The sequence below is a fragment of the Schistocerca cancellata genome, chromosome 9 (genome assembly GCF_023864275.1).
Source record: "Schistocerca cancellata isolate TAMUIC-IGC-003103 chromosome 9, iqSchCanc2.1, whole genome shotgun sequence".
Taxonomy (NCBI): domain Eukaryota; kingdom Metazoa; phylum Arthropoda; class Insecta; order Orthoptera; family Acrididae; genus Schistocerca; species Schistocerca cancellata.
The window spans coordinates 439,375,706-439,381,307 of record NC_064634.1 but is presented as its reverse complement, the minus strand read 5'-3'; the positions used below and the strand labels follow the sequence as shown (position 1 = coordinate 439,381,307).

General features: G+C 44.5%; 1 non-coding gene across 1 annotated transcript; it reads right to left on the bottom strand.

Moving 5' to 3' along the window:
• Positions 1-4,406: 4,406 nt before the first annotated feature.
• Trnat-ugu (transfer RNA threonine (anticodon UGU)) lies at positions 4,407-4,481 on the bottom strand. Its single transcript has one exon. It is a non-coding gene; the product is annotated as a tRNA-Thr (tRNA).
• Between the last annotated feature and the right edge of the window lie 1,121 nt (positions 4,482-5,602).

Below are 5,602 nucleotides of genomic sequence, written 5' to 3'. Positions count from 1 at the left end.
GCCGGCGCTATTTTCTGCATCACACAGTAAATTATACTTTTTTCCAAGTCAACAGACCAGTAGCAAAATTGTAAAATAATGTCACTATACTGCTGTAACTTCACTCATATTATGGACACAATTGTCAGCAAAATTTTACGTATTGTACCAGTTTATTTAATTTGAAATTGAAGTGAAAACTAAGAAGTACTAGAGGGTTATTTCGTGGACTTAGAACATCCCTGTCTGAGATGGGTCGGTGCACCGTCTCCCATCCCTCGGTTATATTTTACCGGAACGCTTCGGAAGAAGTGAGGCAGTGCCGTATCAGAATCACATGAGAAAATATGCGCTGCCGTCTGACTTCTTAGTGAGTTTCTCTCCGAAGAGAGATACGTTCCAGTCTTAAGCGGCAGATTTATGTAGCGGGACGATAGAGCCGTCCTCTGGAATCTGTCCAGAAGGAAATGTCAGGGTTTCCGGTTGCGGACGCGGCGTCTTTGGTGGATGGTCGCTGCATCGCGCTAGAAGAGAAAGACGAGCTTTGCGATCTCGTCGCAGACAGAGATGCACATCGCTCCTGCAATGACATTCAACATATCCACCCAGCTCCTCGTTCTACTTACGCCTTGTTCGCAGCTAGAACATCATTTAATACATTTTGGCATGAACCTGTAACGTATCTAAATTTACCACAACAGTAATTACGCCAGTCTTACGCGAAAGAAATTCTAAATGTATCATTGTGTTGTTTCAATAAATTTGTCGTAGAATTACCATTATTATATTCTACTAACGCACAGTATTTTAGTGAATTTTCATAGACAGGCATAGAATATATCAGTATGTATACATTCAAGATGCATGAAATTTCCAAGATATTACACACCTGTAAATTTTGAACGCGGATTTTTTAAAAATAAAACAAGGACGAAAGTCGATATTGATGACGTCCAAAAATAGATCATTTTTTCTTTACGATTTCCAGTTGACGAAGAAATGAAACAGGTCGTAGGAAGAGCTTTGTACTTTCGTGATTTTAGGAAGTAACAGAACTTCATTCAAATCTCTTGTGGTTTTTGAACAGTGTCTTTACTGTTATTAGGTGAAATTTATTACAAAACTCGATTGCTCTTGGTCCCTTTTAATTCCTAGTATGGAGCCCATATTCCCCCTAACTCTTTCTTTGTTCCTACCCCTACTACAGGGTTCGAATCATCCATGATCATCAGATTTTCTTCTCCCTTTACGTACTTATTATACGTTCATGTATGCCTTAGCTATGTTGTTAGCTTTGGTATTCTGCCGATTTAATTAGAAGAACCCTGTCACTGAACTGTTAACAGTAACTCACCCTTTGCCCTACCTTCCCATTCACGACAAATCCCGCTCCCATTACATCAGTTTCTACCGATGTTGATAGTACTGGTATTAGTCTGAATCGATATCCATTTCACTTCACTTTACCATACTATAGCAAGACTGAAGTGTCACATTTCGATTTTTAGTATCTACCTTCCCCACCACCTGCCATTCCACGCTCAGAGACGAATAATATTACCCTTTCGGTGGTTATTCAGACCTGTTCTCGTGATAATCTTCTCCATGACAGTCCCCTTCCGGAGATTCGAATGGAGGACTAATCCCAGTATTTAGCCAATAGAGAGTTCGTCACTACACTTTTCCACTTACAGACCACTCACACATTATGTGATTACATACTGTGCCTTTAATATAATGGTCTTCATTGCGTTCTGTCTTCTCAAACTGTTGATAATTGCTGATTCTTTCGCCTTTTACGCGTAGTTTTCCATCTCAGTGGATTCAAGGTGCCTCGTATCTCCACCCGCGCTCTCTGACATGGTCATATGCAGAACGAAGGTGCCTCTTTAAACCAAAATACTACAACCACAAGTCCTGATGACTTTTATTTAAGATTTAAGTAGTGTTCGTAAATATATATCCCTCTAAAATATACGGAAGTGATAAATTGACAATGAACAGTACAGACATGAGAAGAACAAACGCTTTAGAAATGTGTTGCCACAGAAGAATGCTGTAACTACCATGTTAGATCGAGTAACTAATGTGTGGTGTTGTCCGAAGAACGAGGTACCATGTCCAAGGTACCTCACAACATAACCACATACTAGCACAGACGCAACTGCGAATGAGAGACGCAGCGTAGACACGCCCTCAAGAGTCTTCTTACGCCGCCGCTGCTGAAGACTTAAGACGAAGCGGAGTACCGTTCAGGCCAATCGCTCTGTAACCATCGCCGAAGACGACAGCATCGTCTTCCTACAGAGCCAAAAGCATGAGAGTCTGATTAGACTAACCTACATTGACGGAAACAAAAATCGCAGCACCGAGAACGAGTTGTGTTGCATAAATGAGGGTTGGTAGATATCTGAAAAATGACGTACATTCAGATTTCGTGCCATTTGCATAAGACTGGAGCTAGTAGCGCCACTGTGAAGATGCAAATCGGGTTTGCTTCAAATATGCAGTCTAACGGTAGTAACCGTTAGTTGCCTTTGTGATAAGATATCGAGAATTGATATTAGTCAAGAATGGCTTTAAAGGGGGTAGGACGTCAAATGGGCCGACTTGGAGTAGGACAGGCACCACAGGACATTTTAATTTCCACTGTCTATAATTTTACAAATAAATTCATAAAACTTTGTCAGCATGACCATGAAGGGTTCAGGATTCATTCTCATAGCAGTGGAAGTTCAAAAACATAGCAAAAAAAAATTCTTTTACATGTGAAATTTCCTCATTTTTTCACTTACTATCGGTTATCGGTTGCATTTGTTGCTATAGGTACACTTTTCTTCACAAGTAACACAGATTCTTCGATGAATTTTACACAGCATACAAACCATAGATACAGGTGTATGACACTCTAGAATTTTGCAAGTGTATTAAAAAATGTGGTAAAAATTGAGATAATTAAGTATAAAATTTGTGTTTTACTAAACTTGAAGTTTGAAATGTAACAGATTATTAATTTTTTTCATAAATTAAGTAAATTCTAGAGTGTATGCACTGCAAAATTCGTCGACGAATCTCTCTTACTTATGAGGAAAAGTATACCTATAGCAGCAAATGCAGCCAATAGTAACTGAAAAAAGATGAAATTTCACAATTAAAAAAAATTATTTCGTTATGATTTCGAACTTCTGCTACGAGAGTGGATCATGAATTTATTTCTAAAAGTATAGTCAGTGGAAGTTGAAATGTTCTGTGGTGCCTCTCCTGCTCCAAGTCTGCCCCTTTGACGTCCTATCCCTCTTAACGCTTACAAAGAAACCATTATCAACTCCTCACTAAGTTTGGACGAGATCGTGTAATATGACCACGAGAAGCTGGATGTTTCATCTGCTATGCTGCAGAAAGACTTGGCAGAAATGACACCACAGTACATGATTGTTGGCAGTAATGTTCACGAGAATGTTAGGTCGTGTGAACACTTGCCTCCGGACGGCCACGTGGGACAGAGAAGACCGTCGTCTTCGGAGTATGATTCTGGCACATGGTACGCATGTGCAGCAGTTGGCACCACAGTGACAAAACGAACTGTTATAAATCGGTTACTTCAAGGGCAGCTCCGATACAGACCTCGGTTTCCGACTTTAGTGGTGTCAAGCGAGAGATCACTGAGAGACAGGGTTGATGTCTGGTGTGTGTTCTGATGAAAGCTGTTTCTGTCTCGGTGCCAGTGATGTCAGTGTGTTGATTAGAAGGAGACCAGTTGACGGCACGTAATCAACCCACCTTCATGCTAGACGTACTGGATGTTCACCTGGAGTTACTGTCTGGGGTGCGATTTCGTATGACACGAGGAGCACACTGGCGTTTATCCCACGCACCCTAACTGCAAAGTTGTACGTCAGTTCGGTGATTCTACTTGTTCTGCTGCCATTCGCGAAGAGCATTCCAGGGAGTTTTCGAACAGGATAACGATCGCCCACGTACCGCTGTTGTAACGCAGCATGTCCTACAGAGTGTTCGGATGTTGCCTTGGCCCCCTCGATCACCAAATCTGTCTCCTATCGAGCGCATCATCGGAGAATTAAGTGCTCTATGTTGGCCGACCTAGTGCAACAGGAATGGAACTCCATCAATTAAACTGATATCCAGCACCTAGCACCTGTACAACACAATGCATGTTCGTTATGATGCTTGCATTTAACATTCTAGACGCTACAGTGGTTATTAATGTACTATAATGTCACGTTTTCAACGGCCTGTCTACCGTTTGCTTTAACCTGTGATCTTACATTTTTAATGATGAGCTAGAAATTTCATTACTCAACATTACTGAAATTGCATTACTCTACGTTAATTGAAATTATAATTAAATGGCACCCTAGCTGCAAACAGGCGTTGATGTACTTCATTGGGGACATGTTGAAAATTTGTGCCCCGACCGGGACTCGAACCCGGGATCTCCTGCTTACATGGCAGACGCTCTATCCATCTGAGCCACCGCGGGCACAGAAGATAGTGCGTCTGCAGGGACGTATCCCTTGCACGCTCCCCGTGAGATCCACATTCCCAACATGTCCACACCACTACATTCGTAGTGCGCCTAATAGATGTTTGCCCTACGTTAATTACTTTTTGATGTTGCAATTTTTCTTCCGTTAGTACATGTAGCACAGTTTATAGCCAATTTACGTTGAGAGTAGATACTACACTCCTGGAAATGGAAAAAAGAACACATTGACACCGGTGTGTCAGACCCACCATACTTGCTCCGGACACTGCGCGAGGGCTGTACAAGCAATGATCACACGCACGGCACAGCGGACACACCAGGAACCGCGGTGTTGGTCGTCGAATGGCGCTAGCTGCGCAGCATTTGTGCACCGCCGCCGTCAGTGTCAGCCAGTTTGCCGTGGCATACGGAGCTCCATCGCAGTCTTTAACACTGGTAGCATGCCGCGACAGCGTGGACGTGAACCGTATGTGCAGTTGACGGACTTTGAGCGAGGGCGTATAGTGGGCGTGCGGGAGGCCGGGTGGACGTACCGCCGAATTGCTCAACACGTGGGGCGTGAGGTCTCCACAGTACATCGATGTTGTCGCCAGTGGTCGGCGGAAGGTGCACGTGCCCATCGACCTGGGACCGGACCGCAGCGACGCACGGATGCACGCCAAGACCGTAGGATCCTACACAGTGCCGTAGGGGACCGCACCGCCACTTCCCAGCAAATTAGGGACACTGTTGCTCCTGGGGTATCGGCGAGGACCATTCGCAACCGTCTCCATGAAGCTGGGCTACGGTCCCGCACACCGTTAGGCCGTCTTCCGCTCACGCCCCAACATCGTGCAGCCCGCCTCCAGTGGTGTCGCGACAGGCGTGAATGGAGGGACGAATGGAGACGTGTCGTCTTCAGCGATGAGAGTCGCTTCTGCCTTGGTGCCAATGATGGTCGTATGCGTGTTTGGCGCCGTGCAGATGAGCGCCACAATCAGGACTGCATACGACCGAGGCACACAGGGCCAACACCCGGCATCATGGTGTGGGGAGCGATCTCCTACACTGGCCGTACACCACTGGTGATCGTCGAGGGGACACTGAATAGTGCACGGTACATCCAAACCGTCATCG